This window comes from Chionomys nivalis, chromosome 3 (genome assembly GCF_950005125.1).
Source record: "Chionomys nivalis chromosome 3, mChiNiv1.1, whole genome shotgun sequence".
In the NCBI taxonomy this organism is placed as follows: Eukaryota; Metazoa; Chordata; class Mammalia; order Rodentia; family Cricetidae; genus Chionomys; species Chionomys nivalis.
In genome coordinates, this window is record NC_080088.1 from 76,035,397 (window position 1) to 76,052,135 (window position 16,739).

The window sequence follows — 16,739 nt, forward strand, 5'->3', positions numbered from 1 at the left end:
CACAAACAAGTAACTTTCACAACATTGCAGGGCGGGGGCGGGGTGGTGCAAACAGGGTTTCTCTGTGTAACAGCTCTGACTGTCCTGAAACTGACTTTGTAGAGCAGGCTGGCCTTGAACTCAGAGATCCTCCTGCCTCTGCTTCCCAAGTGCTGGGAGTAAAGGTGTGCACCATCACCACCAGGCAGACATTTTGTCTTTTAAACACGGTCTCCTATGGCTAAAACTGGTCTCAAACTCTATATGTAGCCAAGAATGACTTTGGATTCCTGATCCTCCTGCCCCTCAAGTGCTAGGATTATAGGTGTGTGTCACTATGCCCAGTTTATACCGTCAGTGCTAGGGACAAACCCAGGACTTCATTCTTGCTCAGGAGCCACTCAACTGAGATACATCCCCAGCTGGCTTGGGCTTTTGTTTAGTTTTTTTAAGATTTGATTTTTATTATTTCATGTGTATGAGTGTTTTGCCTGCATGTGCGTCTCTGTACCACATATATGCTCACAACTGGAGGAGGCAGTGAGCCACGGGCACCGAATCCTGGTCTTTCACAAGTGCCTTTAACCACTGAGCCAACTCTGCAGCATGTTGTTGTTTAGTTTGGAGACAAAGACTTGCTATGTTGCCTGGATTGGTCTGGAACTCCTGCATCAGCCTCCAGAGCAGCAGGACTGTACGCACGTACCATTACACTGATTCTAGATGACTCTCTGCCCCTCCTCCATAGTGAGGCATCTGAGCCCACGGCTGTCTCTTCTGGCACTGGGCTAGGTCCTTAGTGTTGCTAAACGTGCTGAATGTTTGGCGAGGGAATAACTATGTGGATGCTCAGGCTAACCGCTCCTACCCACCCTGGCCAAGTTCCTGCCTTGCTAACCTTTCATCCCGGGCTGTCTTTATTATCCTTTCACTTTCTGTGGAGCCTCTCACTACTGCCCTGGTTCATTGCCACCCCTGTGCAAATTGAGCTGCACTTGTGTGTAGCACAGTGGGTTATACATCCCTCTAGATGTTCTCATTGTACCCCTGGGGCCTTGTTAGCACTCTGGGTGCTCCGTGCCCTGGGACCTCCCAAGAAAATTATAAGGAGAAAGGGTGCTGCATGGATCCAGCAGTGCTGGGAGGGAGCCCCACTCTGAATGCTCAGGTGCGGAGAGGCTAGCCTCTGCACTTCTCCCTGCACAAATGCGGAAGGCTAGCCTCTGCACCTCTATACCTGTATGTGTGCGGATAGGCTAGCCTCTGCACTTCTACATGCACGTGTGGAGAGGCTAGCCTCTGCACCTCTACCTGCATGTGTGCGGATAGGCTAGCCTCTGCACCTCTCCCTGCACATGTGCATATACGCAGGGGAGTCGGGGGTGCTGTCTACTGTTTGTGGGCAGCTGAGTAGAGTGCCACATGTTTCCCCTCTAGTTCATTTCACTCTGTCATTCTCTAGAGTCAGGAGATGAGAATGTGGCATTTGGCCTCTCAGACTCACCCTATGCTCGCTGAGTTCCCTGTGTCTCTGGGACAACCTGTATTTGGCCCAGATGAACTCTAGAGCCCATTAACCATGCTCCTCCCCAAACTCTTACTTAAAATGCTGCTTACTAAAAGCCCTGAACTCCTGTCCCAGGCCTGCTTTCCAGGCTGTGTGGCCAGAGGGGCTCTACCTTCTCTTAACCAAGTCTGCACCAGGAAGCCTAGCAACTGGGAGAGGGGCTGAGGGTGACAGGGCTCTGAGCTTGCAGCCCAGCGGTGACAATGTTAGAGGCGGAGGGCCCCATGCAGAGAGGCAAACAATGTAGTGTTTCTGTATTTTAGTCGGAGTGTTGTGAATTAGCCAAGTTACACACTGAGCCTCTGTAGCAGGTCCCAGGTTGTCCATTGATTAGACTGCAGACGCGGGGTCTGAGGCTTGCGGCAGGAATCCATGGGGTGCGTAGGAAGGCTCGGAGAGTGGGGTCCAGAGTGGGTGTGTAGCTATGAGAGCCGAAAGACAAGTGTGAACGCACAGCCCGGAGCCTCCGAGCTCAAGCAGAGCTCAAGAAGAAGGTGGCACGGCCTGGGGCTGTTGCGTTTGTCTCACACAGGACCGGGCTCTGGGATCATGCCCCAGTACCCCACGCGGGAGAGGGATAAGCCTGGCCTAGGTCTGGTGGGGGTGGCGAGGCTGCAACAAATGCTGAGGTCTGGAGGTAGAAGCTGTGGGAGAACAGACAACCCTGACCTGATGGTTACTCAGAGGTGTGCCTTCAAAAGAAAAAAAATGGGTGAAATTCAGGGGCAGAATTGGACACAGAAGAAGGAAAGAGAGCAGGCTGGCCTCTGACCCTCCTGGGGGCTTCTCAGAGCCTGTGAGCCCTTAGCTCCCAGCATAGAGGGGCTGACTTAGACTAGGCCGAGGTTAGGCACTGTGGCACCAGGAGCCTGGCTGCAGAATTGTTTCCATCTGGCCCTGCTCTAGCCCTGTGCATCCAGGCGGGACCTCCTGAAAGGGCAGTCAGTGACCCTCTGCTCGTTAATTCCTGAACGAGGCGGGTGGAGTGGGAACACATGGAGTTCCGGGCAGGGATCAAGATAGGGCAATCTCTTTGTATGACTTAAATGTAGCCACTGTTGCTATTAAACCCTGATAGTCACCAAGGATTTATTTCCCAGAGCTGGAGAGCAATTGGGAGTCAGGAGAGCATTCAGCCATGTTAGAGGGGCTCTAGTGGCTTCAGAGGAAAGGGAGTTTGGGGAACTCCTGGAGAATGGGGGGCTCGCTTCACAGTCCTCAGGAGGAGTATCAGGGCACCCTCAAGCCCCAGTCTGTGATGTGGAGCTCTGCCTTCTCCGGGTATCCTGCCAACTTCAAGCTGGCCTAGTTCTTGGTGAAGCGACTTTGCACACAGAGCCCTTGAAGTCGCCTGGCTAGCCTTGCTGCGGCAGACAGGAGGTGGCCATCTGTGTGGACCCCAGAGTCCTGGCCCTGCCCCATGAACGTGGTGGGAGAACCAGAGGGAGTGACAAGAGCTGGGGGTGGCAGGATCAGGGCACAGCTGGTAGGTCTCAGCCTGGCTCAGGACCCCAGCTCCTACACTGACCTCTGGTGGCCCTGTTTCTCGGGGAAGAGCTGGACCTTGGCAGTCCCAACAAGGTCATTCTCAACAAAGCGATAAGTAATACCGAAAAGCAGAGACACGCGATACGTCAAGCGTGGTGCCGTGAAGAAGAGGAACAATTAGAGACACATACACACACCCCAGGCCATCTCTGGAGAGCATGCAGGACGCACAGCTAAGCCACCCTGGCTAATGTGGTCCTGGGCACTACTGCCCGGTGACTGTGCTGCTCCTCAGTTCCACAGGGTCATCTGATGAGCTCTCAGCACTTTCTGCCATCTCTTTCTGGGAGAGAAGTTCCCCGCTGGCTAGCACCAGACTTTCCCTGCCTCCAGCATAAAATTTCTGGGAAAATTCGAATTCCCTGTTCAAACAGTCTGGCCAAGTGGGAGTGCAGGCCTCTTAGAATGTCTGAGCTCCTGCCAGGGCAGATATAGTTCTTGTCACCCTACCTCAGTTTCCTCGCCGGTTAGAGCTCTGGGGGAAGTCTGTGCGGGGTGTACTGGACACACAGAGGTTTTCAGGGAACTTTACTGAGGCAAGTGACTTTGCAGGGGGCAGATTCATTACCTTGTCTGACCCTCTAATGAGCTCATTACCTGGTAATGGTTTTGTTTGCCCAGGCCATGGCATCACCAGCCTCCCAGCCCCTGGAATATCTGGCCTGAGGTGACTCTGACCGGTCTAGGGCCTTAATCCCTGCGACCTGTCTGGGGCAGAGATGGGAATGGACCCACCAACAAGTGTGGCTCAGAAGCCTCAGCTTCTACCACCCCAGTGAAGAGCCTGGGTGGAAAAGGCCTTTAGCCCACGCCGCTTCAAGTGGTAACAGTCCTTCAGCTAGCCAGACTTTCCTCAGGCCCCTGAACCTCCCTACACGCGTCTATGAGCTTCCTCCCTACACACATCTATGAGGTTCAGCTTTACCATGAACTCTGAGCCTAGCACGTGACTCATGTCTGTAATCCAAACATTTGGGAAGTTGAAATTGGAGGATTGCTGTGGGTTCAAAACAAGCCTGGGCTTCTAGTGAGTTCTAGGACAGCCTGGGCTAGAGTGAGACCCTGTCTCTGAAAATGCAAACCCAAAAGGAATTCTGCTAAGTCAGTTTAGCAAGGGCCAGTATCTACCCACCCCAGCCCCCACTATGTCCCAGATGATCTGTGGCCCAGCACACAGCAAGAATCCCCCTTGTCTTCTTTTTGTAATGTCTCATCATGGCTCTTCCCTGTGGCTCGACCACAAAAGTCCCATTTGTTATTCTGTGTTTAGAGCTGAATTCCATCTCCTACTCCCGTAGCAGAACCTACACCACCATAGTGCCTGGCTCTACCCAGAGGGTCCTCAATAAAGACCTATAGAATTACAATATGTGACTGAATCACTTGTGATGTAACCATGGATACGATAGAGGGCCAGCATGTGGAGCTGCTGTAGCAGGACAGAGTGTGGCTGTCTACCTAGGAAGGCTGTGTCCAGTTGTCTGAAAGTCCCCCTTCCCCTGCCTGCTGAGGTGTCTCTGTCATGGTCATCTTCCAGACCATTGTTCCTGGTGAAGGGAGCCAGGGAGAAGAAGCCATAAGCCTGGATGAGGCCCTGGCAGAGCCACTGCAGTGGGACCCCCTCTTTCCAGCCCGTTTTCCAGCTAGTACCTGTTCTGTGCCTGAAATAGTGTTGTGTAAACTTTCCCCTGCTTGGCCTCAGGATGGTTTACACATCATCACCATTACAGCAACCTTCCCTGTCCCTTGTCCTTCTCCAAACTGCCCCCCTTTTTCTTCCTGAACCCACTTCTCAATGTTAACTCCTCCAGGTTTACTCCCCTTTTTGTCTGCCGACACGCTCAGACTCCGGAAGGAGCACCATCTTAGAGCAGGCACATCGAGAGCACTCAGGCTATGCTGCCAGAGAGAGGTGAGGGTCGCAGGGGTGAGAGGGCAAGAACATGTCTGTGCTCACACAGAAGCCAGACCTGAGATCTCTGGACTTGGGGAATCTGTTTCCAATCTGAGTGGAAGAGGCCAGTCCTGCCTGAGTGTCCCTGCCTGAAGTCCGGCCTGGTCCAGGACTTCCTTCCACGAAGCTGGACTTGGCCATATCTTTCCCTGAACACCCTGGGTAGTGGACACACAGAGGTTTTCAGGGAACTTTACTGAGGCAAGTGACTTTGCAGGGGGCAGATTCATTACCTTGTCTGACCCTCTAATGAGCTCATTACCTGGTAATGGCTTTGTTTGCCCAGGCCGTGCGTCAGCTGGGAAGATCACGAGGGAAAGAGCTTAGTTTGTGAAGCACATACTACATACCTGGGAGGACCTGAGTTCAAATACCCAGAACCCACATAAAGTCACCTGGAGCCCCAACACAACTCATCCCTTTGAAGATGGGGGACAGAGACAAGAGAATCCCCAGATCTCACAGGTCAGCTAGCCTGACCCAAGAAACCTCAAAGTGGGAGGCAAGGAACTTCACCCTAGGTTGTACTCCAAACTCACACTCACACACAAGAACATGTACAAACATACACAAACACACAAAGGAACATGTACAAACATACATACACAAACACACACAGGAAAATGTTACACATACTCGTACAGTAGTGTACACACACACACATGCACAAGAATGTGTATACACACACACACACGAGCCTGCACATGCACACACAGGAACACACACACATGCATAGGGATTTGTACACACACAGAGAGAGACCATTGAATGGATAAATTCCTGTTCTTGGTCAATACAGTGTCAATACTGTGAGCCTGGGGCATGGCATTCAGTAGGTATTAAGTGTTTGATTGCTGCTGGTGCTGGCTCCATCTTCACATCTCCTGGCCAGCCAGAGCCCAGGGCGCCATGCTCTTGCCTTCTTTCACGGAGAGAATGAGGTCTGCCCACCTGTACAGCTTGGAAGGGGACAAGAGAAAGTGTGGTCCTTGGGCTGCTAGTGCTGTCCTCTAGCAGGAAGGAGTCAGTAAGGAGACCTTAGCAGCAGGCAACATCCAAGTGCTCACTGCACCACCACCTGTGGGAGCCCATGTGTGCCTCAGTTTCCATCTGGAGTCATTTCTGACTTAAAGAAGTCATTTGAGTTCAAGCTTGCCTGCTCTGCTTTTTCCTATAACCTTGAGAGTTGTGAGAGACTTCTGACTTAGCCCATGAGAAAAGAACACTCCATCTATAGACAGTGTACTGCTGACACAAACCTCATGAACATCAAGATAGAAAGGAAGGCTGCTTCCGAGCAGAGCAGCAAGCACGTATTGGAGAGGAGGCTGCTCACTCAAGGACAGGAATGGTCTTGTGGTTAGATACTGACTGACCGTCTGTGCTGTGCTTGTTCTGTTTTTGTATATAAACAAGTCCTGAAATAAACTCCGGGCTGTTTGGCTGCTTCGGCATAACCAGACAGATCCCCTGATTCTATCCTGTCTTCTGTTTTTTTTTCTTTCTGACTTTTCTTTGGCCTCAAGGATCCCCTATCCAGGAACCCTAGCTGACCTTGTAGGAGTGGGCTCCTCCAGGTAGCACCCAACGTGGGGCCTTCTGGGGAGGGGTGTCTTTGTAGGGACACCGCAGATTCTAAAGGTGCTCGGAGGTGTGGTAAGTATATCCCGGAAATATCAGCAATCACACGATATAAATATCAAAATCTAAGTATTCGTGCAGTATAAATACAAAAAGCTCAGCAGTCACACGATGTAAATACAAAAAAGAGATTAGCTGTGCAGCACTCGGGAGGCAGAGGCAGGCGGATCTCTGGGAGTTCGAGACCAGCCTGGTCTACAAGAGCTAGTTCCAGGACAGGCTCCAAAGCCACAGAGAAACCCTGTCTCGAAAAACCAAAAAAAAAAAAAAAAAAAAAAAAAAAAAAAAAAAAGGAAAAAGTAAAAAGTAACTTAAAAAATAACTTGTACATAAGTGTAAACAAAGTAAATATGGGCCAAGAAAACAGCAAACAGCTGTTTGTACGTTTACTTATAGATACTTTAAAGGTTGGGGTACTAAGGAAGGACAACAGCAACTGCTTCAGTTTTTAAAGTATATAAAGGATGTGTGCCCCTGGTTCCCTACAGAAGGGAGTATAAATCTAGAGGTTTTAAAAGATTATGTAAATAAATGAGCGCGCTTTGTCTTGGTCTGTGTTTTGACTGTTACTATGTTGCTGTTTTATGCGATCATGTCTTTAAAAAGTTTAAGCGGTACCTGTCTGTTTGTCATTACTGTCAGTTTTTGTCTATTGACCTTTGTTGTTCTGGAAGAGATGAGGCAGGCAGTCTCTGTCTCTAGCCTCCTGTGCATTTTTATTGGATCAGTTCCAGGACTTTGGGTCCCGAAAGAAAAACTTCTCTAAGGAGAGGCAAGGCAAGGGCCACCTCCCTTCGTTGTTCTTTGGCCCACAGCCAGGCAGCAGCTCCTACAGTGGGCAGAGACGCTACGGGAGACGTGCGCATGTATACGGGGCAGCAGAGAATTGACAGCTTGCAGTTAAAAAACTGCACAGATGTAAAACAAACAAACAACAACAAAAAAAAAAAAACCTTGATTATGGCTGTAGAGGTTAACAACTTTTTTTTTTTTCAGAATTACTGGTAGTCAAGGACACTCTGTGCCAACCAGCGCTGCTCCCCATATTTCTTTGCTAAGTCAAGTTCTTCTCTGTAATAACACTCAAGTCTCTTCTGCAGGCCAGCAGTTTCTCATCTTAACCCTTCTCTTTCTTGATACTGCTTTAAAAAATGTTGAGTTATTTTATGTGCAATGGTGTTTTTTGCCTGTGTATATGTCTGTGTGACGGTGTCAGATCCCCTGGAAATATAGTTACAGACAACTGTGAGCTGCCACGTGGGTGCTGGGACTCGAACCTGGGTCCTCTGGAAGAGCTGCCCGTGTTCTTAACCACTGAGCTGTCACTCCAGTACCCACGTGCTTATGTTATGAGTCTATATTAATTCTGAGGGTCGAAAAAAATAAAGAACTGAGAACATAAACACAGGTTGTAAAGATTTAAAGGCATAAAAGTTTGGAGATTATATGGGTCTGAGAGGATATTCTAAAAATATAGATAAAATTTATAAGAAAAATGGCTTAAAATGTACAGAAAAATTTACAAGATTTCTTTCCCCTTTCATAATATTATTATAGTAGGATTTCAAAGGTTCAGAGTTTAGCATTAATAGAGTTCTGACAAACCAATAGAGCAATCATTGCTTACTGTTTGGAACACAAGCTCAAGATTTTAAGTTTCGTTTGGTTGTTTTCTGAATATAGGCTTATGTGCTGATTAATCCAAATCATAGTTTTTGCCAGAACTCAAGGATATGAGTCTACTCTGCTGTTTTACAGGTACCTCTTACCTGCTTTTTCTACAATATGGATTTCAGTACAGACTAATAATGCTAATAAATCTAAAACTTTTATTTCCTTTTATAAAATGGAGATTCATACAAACTTTGAAAAATTTAAAAAATTATATACCTTAAATCCACTTCTCACAAGTCAAAATGATTACGGTATTTTTTCTCTCTCCTCTTCTTGGGACTCTTCCCCTTCCTTAATTATTGAGAATATGTGTCTACAAGTTTCAAATGAGTTCATAAATTTAACTTCCGTTCCCAGCTTGTATCTGTTTCACCAGGTTTCCATTTCATTGACAAACGCATCCAAGCATCAATTGCTGATAACAACCTGCTCCAAATGAGTCCTAAACTTGCTGAAACCTGACGTGGACCAATCCAGCCAATGTGACTGCTGTCTTTTCAGCTTGTCAATACACCGGATGCTTCTAAGTTCCCCCATTGCTTTTGACTAACATTCTAGCCTTCCAGGGCCCTGAAAACAACGTCCTAAGGTCAGCAGGAAGTAATTACAAAAATGAATACATCATCCCTGTTCCCCCCTGAAATGTTAGATTAAAAAAAATTTCTCTGTCAGTCATCACAGGGATTTTGGTCATTAATGCCTTCAATAAATAATAATTACTATCTGAATGCCATTAAACTAATAATGCTAAAATCTCAATATCAGTCTCTAAAACAAACTCATATCAAGGAGTTGAGATGATATACTATACAGGAGTAAAAAAGTTTTAAAAGGACACCTGGGAGTCTTAATTAAAAATATAAGAAAAATGGGGGGATTAGGCTTATACCCACAGTCACCATATATGTGTTTTATTTTAAAAATTTAAAATTTTGAAATTGGATGTCTATGAACAATCTGCCATAAATAGATTTTGGCATAAAAACACCACCAACATAAAAACACCACCACATAATTTGCTCAAGTTTAATGAAAAGATCCATCTTCTTGTTTAAGAAAGGATCCCAACAATATTTTGGTATAGGGAAAAGGCATATTTGTGGGTTTTTTTAAATATTTATTTATTTATTATGTATACAATATTCTGTCTGTGTGTACGCCTGCAGGTCAGGAGAGGGCACCAGACCTCATTACAGATGGTTGTGAGCCACCATGTGGTTGCTGGGAATTGAACTCAGGACCTTTGGAAGAGCAAGCAGTGCTCTTAACCTCTGAGCCATCTCTCCAGCCCCATGTTTGTGTTTTTTAACGGATAAAATTAAAGTTCAATTGGTATGGTGTATAAAACAAAAGATGCTGATTCTGATATTCCTGATAATAATTCAAAAAAAAAGCCAAAATGAGACCGATTGGACCTATGTTCCTGACCCACCTATTTTACATCTTGTTGTTTGGGAAGAAAAGGAAATTGTAGTCACAGTCAATGACATGCATCTTTTAGATCAACCTGCTATACAAGAGTTCCTGAGCACCTGAAAATTTTCTCATGTTGGATATGGTAAAACAACTCCTGTATGTTTAGCAAAGAATATTGCTTTGGAGGGATGTCTTGGCGTGTTTCCAAAATTAATTATGAGACATGATAAACATATACTTATTTTACAAAATGATTGCTTCCTCAAGGTAATTGGGTAAATGATATGTCACCCCTTCAAAGATTTCCTCCATGCACAAAGAAACTACAAGAGTCTAATAAAACTCTGTTGTGGACACAATGCATTGGTATTATCCCACTAAAGTACAACATCACAGGGAGGGACGTCACAGTGCATTCTTTTGTTTGTTTGTTTGTTTGTTTTGTTTTTTTGTTTGTTTTTTGTTTTTTTCGAGACAAGGTTTCTCTGTAGCCTTGGAGCCTGTCCTGGAACTAGCTCTTGTAGACCAGGCTGGTCTCGAACTCACAGAGATCCACCTGCCTCTGCCTCCCGAGTGCTGGGATTAAAGGCGTGCGCCACCACCACCCGACCACAGTACATTCTTGACTGGAAATCAAGAAGACTATAGTGACTCTTATCCTTTGTCTACAGCATGATCTTGGGATCAAGGACTGCCAGCTGGAATTTGGTATTCCAGAACAAAATTTCTACAAACTTATGTTTGGAAACTTGCTGCTGCCATGGGAACAGTGGTGGGGCAACCCAGTTCTTCAAAACCTGTTTGCCCCCGAAAGGGGCTGTCTTGGCTTGTGTCAAATGCCTTATGTTGTTTTGGTGGGAGAGATAAAAATCTCCATAAATGGTATTATGTTTAATGTATCATGCCCTGATTGTATTTTGACTAATTGTATTTCTCAAGTGGATGATCATACCCGTGTATTGGTGTTAAAATAACCTTCTTTTGTAATATTGCCTGTGCATGCAAATGCTCCATGGTTTGATGACAAAGAGGTACAAGTAACTGAAGAAATTAAGAAAGCTTTAGGTAGACAGAAACGTGCTGTCGGATTAGCTGTTGCAGGAATTTCTGGTCCTGATGTTATGCTGACTACTACTGTGGTTGCTTCAGTGGCTTTGTCTCAGTCTATTCAAAACACTGGAATTGTTCATCAGTTGTCTAAGACTGTTTCTGTGACACTGGAGTCACAAGAAGACATCGATGTAAAAATGGAACATAAATTGAAAGCCTTGTATGATGTGGTACAATCTTTAGGGGATAAGCTCCAAAACTTAAAATCCAGAGTCCAGTTAAAGTGTCATGCTAACTATAAACGGATTTGTGTTACATCTTTTGTGTATAATGAAAGTGTTATTGAGTAGGAAAGAGTTAAAAACACATTATGGGGGAATCCGGTATGATTCTAATGAATCTTTAGATTTGGCTAAATTACATCAAAAGATTTTGGAATTAAAAACGCTAAAATGGATTTTGATGCATCAAAAGCAGTTAAAGATATCCTAAAACAATTTAAAAAGACGGTTCCATCATGGTCAGGATTTACTTTACCTCTTAGTGGTACTGCAGTTGTTGGAGCTTGTGTTCTTTGGGGCATAATCTGCTTACCTATAGTTTTCAAGCTGATTATAAACTCACTGTGAAAAGTGGGCTCAGAACTTCATGGAGTAAAACTCCGAACACTTCCCTAAAACTTGACACCGGAGATTTAACAGTCAGAGTCGGGTGAGTTTCCTTTGCTTCTTTTCAACCTAGGACAGGAGATGGAACTCTAAGGTCCATTTTCCCATGACAGGTAAGACTAGCATGCAGTAAGGAACCCCCAAAGGCAGATGCAGTCTTCTGAGGAGCTCTGAGAGGTCCTTAAAATATAATTAAAAGGGGGGAAATTGTGGGAGCCCGTGTGTGACTCAGTTTCCATCTGGAGTCATTTCTGACTTAAAGAAGTCATTTGAGTTCAAACTTGCCTGCTCTGCTTTTTCCTATAACCTTGAGGGCTATGAGAGACTTCTGACTTAGCCCATGAGAAAAGAACACTCCATCTATAGACAGTGTACTGCTGACACAAACCTCATGAACATCAAGATAGAAAGGAAGGCTGCTTCCGAGCAGAGCAGCAAGCACGTGTTGGAGAGGAGGCTGCTCACTCAAGGACAGGAATGGTCTTGTGGTTAGATACTGACTGACCGTCTGTGCTGTGCTTTGTTCTGTTTTTGTATATAAGCAAGTCCTGAAATAAACTCTGGGCTGTTTGGCTGCTTCTGCATGACCAGACAGACCTCCCGATTCTATCCTGTCTTCTGTTTCTTTTGACTTCTTTGGCCTCGAGGATCCTCTATCCAGGAACCCTACCTGACCTTATAGGAGCGGGCTCTTACAACCACCCAACAGACTTCTGGGACCTGAACCAGTTCCTGTCGGGCATTTTCAGCCCCTACTCCTCCACCCCAACCCCCGTCAAGGGCTTTCCTTCCCAGCTTCTGTCTCCAGATGAGAAAGCTTGAAGCTGGTTAATTATTTTTTTTTTGCTATGAGTTTACTGTAAACACAAAAGCACACAAAACACTACCTTCTGGGGCTAACCTTATTACATAAAGCAACCCTCATACCAACTATTGGAGCAGGGTGACCCCGGCTCTTCTTCCATCACCCAGAGACCCCTGAGTATATATCTCTTTGTGCCTTCGCTTCCCTGTCCCTGATTTGAACAGGGTATTATGCTATATTGTGGTCTTCTGTGACTTGCTGTGTGCACCCAACATTCCTTTTTGGGTTAAGTTGTGTGCTGTGCTGTCCTTGCTGCAAACAAGTACCCATTGAGATGCACTTTAGTTCTTACATAGAAAGTTTATGCATCTGTTGGTGTAGCTTTTGAGGAACTCTAGCAGGCTCGAGCATGGCACACATGGTGCCAACACGTTTTGCCTTTTACTCCAACTTGCTATCTAGCAAATACTGGCCTTGAACTCCTAAATGCCCTGCCTCCACCTCCCAAGTGCTCGGCTTCCAGGCATGCACTATCTTGCCTGACTTCACCATCCCATGCATGTTATTCGTGCACAGTTCCCGCTCTGCAAAACATTTGTGACCGAGTGGCCTCCTACAGCAGTGGGGCGCTCCCCCTCCCATCTGTGGATGTGTGCTGGCCCTTCTCCTCCTGAAGCAAGTAGCTTGTGGTGCTGTCTGTGAGCAGGGCTTTCAGCAGTCACTTTCTTTACAGTTAGTGCATTGTGTGTTTTGCTTAATAACTTCTTTCCTCTGATGAAGGAAAGCACCCTGTACTCACTCTTTCTCTCTGTTGGGGCTTGACAGGTTAGAGACTTCCAGGAGCCCCTGATGATGGCGTGTTGGCATTTTGTTCCTCACCTAGCCAGGGTCATACCAGGTATGGCCAACTGCAGACTGGTGTCAGGACCCTGTGGGTGTAATCTGGAAACTAGCACCCGACATTTCCCCGTGGTGGTTTGAATTAAAAATAGCCCCCATAGGCCCATAAGGAGCAGCACTATGAGGAAGTATGGCCTTGTTGGAGTAGGTGTGGCCTTGTTAGAGGAAGTGTGTCACTGGGGGAGAGGGTTGAGGTTTCAGAAGCTCAAGCCAGCTGAAGCAGTGGTGGCACACACCTTTAATCCTAGCACACAGGAGGAGAGGCAGGTGGCTCTCAAGGCCAATCTGGTTTATAGAGAGAGTTCCAGGACAGCCAGGACTACAAAGAGAAATCCTGTCTTGAAAAACCAAAAAAAAAAAAAAAAGAAAGAAAAAGAAAAAAAGAAAAAGAAAGAAAGAAAAGAAAAAGAAAAAAAAAAGGCTCACTGTCTCCTGCTGCCTGTGGATCCAGATGTGACCTCTCAGCTACCTCCAGCACCATGTCTGTCTGTACACCACCATGTTTCCCGCTACGATGGTAAGTGTAATTGGATTTTTCTTTGGGCTGCCAGCCAGTTCCCAAATAATGACACAGAGACTTCTTATTAATTATGAAAGCTCAGCCCATAGCTAAGACTTGTTCCTAACTAGCTCTTATAACCTAAATTAACCCATGAATATTAATCTACATTCAATCACGTGGCATTACCTCTCTCCCATCTTGCACCTCCTGTTTCCTCTCCATGTCTCCTGGCCTCTCTCTCCCATGTCCAGATTCTTCCTCTTCTTCCTTACTTTCTCCAGAAATCCCACATATATCCCTTGCCTAGCTATTGGCTGTTCAGCTTTTTCTTACAACAATCACAGCAGTACACCTTTACACAGTGTACAAATATCCCACAACAGATAATGAACTAAAACTCTGAACCATAAGTAGTCTTAGTTAAATGTTTTCATTTACTAGAGTTGCCATGATCATGGTGTCTCTTCACAGCAATAAAATCCTAACTAGGACTGAGTTGGTACCAGGAGTGGGGTATTGCTGTGACAGATAGACCTTGGCCATGACAGAGTTGGTACCAGGAGTGGGGTATTTCTGTAATAGATAGACCTGGCCATGACAGAGTTGGTACCAGGAGTGGGGTATTTCTGTGATAGATAGACCTGGCCATGCTTTCATTTAGAGAAATGTGGACTTGGGACTTTGGATTAAAAAATCAGTTGAACTCTTTAAGTGGGGCTCAATGGGTCATCCTAGTAGAAACATGTAAGACAGTGGTGCTGAGGGTGATTTGAACTGTGAGGGTCTGGCTCAAGAGGTTTGAGGAGAAGAATTTCAGTATGTAGTCTAGAGACTATTATTATGATATTTTGGCTAAGAATGTAGCTACCTTTTGACCTTGTCTGAAAAGTCTGTCTGAGGCTAAGTTAAAGAATTATGGATTAATGGTGGGGTAGTTTGAGAGAAAATGGCCCCCAAAGGGAGTGGCACTATTAGGAGGTGTGGCTTTGTTGGAGTGGGTGTGGCCTTGTTGGAAGAAATGTGTCACTGTGGGTATGAGCTTTGTGGTCTTCTATGCTCAAGCTACTCACAGTGTCACAGTACATTTCCTGCTGCCTGCATGTCAAAATGTAACCAACACTACATCTGCCTCCATGCCCTCATGTTCCCTGCAAGGATGATAATGGACTGAACCTGAAAATGTAAGATACCCCAGTTAAATGTTTTTCCTTTATGAGAGTTGCCAGCTGTTGTCATGGTGTCTCTTCACAGCAACAGAAACCCTAGCTAAGACAGAAGTTGGTACCATGAACTGGGGTATTGCTGTGACAGGTCTGACCATGCTTTTGTTTGGAGTAATGTGGGCTTTGGTGCTTTGAGTTAGGAAAGAAATGGAATGTTTTAAGCACTGCTCACTGGGGCATATTAGTAGGAGCATGGAAGACAGTGGTGCTGAGAATTATTTGAACTGTGAGTGGGGAGACTAACTCAAGATGTTTCAGAGGAGAAGAATATTAATACGTGGCCTAGAGATCATTCTTGTGGTATTTTGATGAAGAGAGTGGCTGCCTTTTGCCCTTGTACAAAGAGTGTACCTAAGTCTAAAGTGAAGGATTTTGGATTAATTCCGTTGGCAGAAGAAATCTCAAAACAGCAGAGTATAGACTCTGTCATGTGTTTATTAGTTTATTATAACTCTAATGAAGATTTAAAATGAAGAGGAGCAGGCTGAGCAGGGTAAATTACAAAATGTAAAATTTAAAGTGAAGAGGAGCACCAGACATTGGAATGAAGCTAAGTCCTGTATTCAAGGAGATGAACAGCGTAAGAAATGGAATAAAGGGAGTGGTGACTGTGTGAATTTCTGTTGCTGTGATTGGTTTAATAAAGAAGCTGACTGGCCCATAGCTAGACAGGATAAGGCTAGACAGAAGAGAATTCTGGGAAGAAGAAGAGTGGAGTCTGAGGAGTCTCGAGCAGATGCAGAGAGAAGCAAGATGAGCTTGCCATGTAGAAAGCAGGCACTGTCACATGGCAAAGAGTAGATAAGAAATATGGCTTAATTTAAAATGAAAGAACTAGTAACCAGCCTGAGTTATCAACCAAGCTTTTATAATTAATAATAAGTCTCTGAGTGGTTATTTGGGAGCGGCTGCTGAAACACAGAGACACTCCACCTACATGTTCCTGTTCCAGCAAGCAGCAGAACTTGGCAGCTTCGGCCATATGGTTCTGGTCTTAGAGTCAAAGACAGAAGAAAGGGGCTATGGAATTTGCCCCCACACCTAAGGAAAGTTGCCGAGGCCAGGCATGTGTTAGGGGTGTCCCTGAATGGAGGCCAGAGAGGCCATTGCATGAAGCTGTAAAGTTAAAGCCTGATTTGCCTTGGAGATCCCAAGATGTTGGAGATGGCAGAGCCATGGGACACCTGCCAGGGAAAGCTGCTAACAGGGAGTGAAACCAGCCCAAGAGAGAGAAGTGTGTTGCAGTCAACAAAGCTGGAAGCAGTTGGAGATCTGAAGACATCTTTGACATGAGCCATGGAGATACAGAGTTCAGAGTTTGCCCAGTGTTTCCTCACTATCCTCCCTTCCCCATATTTTGGAATGGTAATGTATATCCTGTGCTATTATATGTTCTGAGTATGTGATCTGCTTTTTGATTGTAATTTTATAGCTGATTACAGTTAAGAGATTGCCATGAGTCTCAGAAAAGACTTATGAATTTGGACTTTGAAACAAATTTGAGACTGTTAGAGACTATGAGGACTTTTTTAGTTGGACTGAACACCTTTTTGCATTACGATATGGCTACAAGCCTCTGGGGGCCAGGGAGTGGAATGTGGTGGTTTGAAAGAAATGGCCCTCAAAGAGCCACTATTAGCACTATTAGGAGGTGTGACTTTGTTGGAATAGGTGTGGCCTTGTTGGAGGAAGGTTTTGATAGGGTTGGACTTTGAGGTTTCAGAAGCTCAAGCCAGGCCAATGGCTCACTGTCTTTTCCTGCTGCCTGTGGATCCAGATGTAGAACTCTCAGCTGTTAAATTTTGTCTGGGG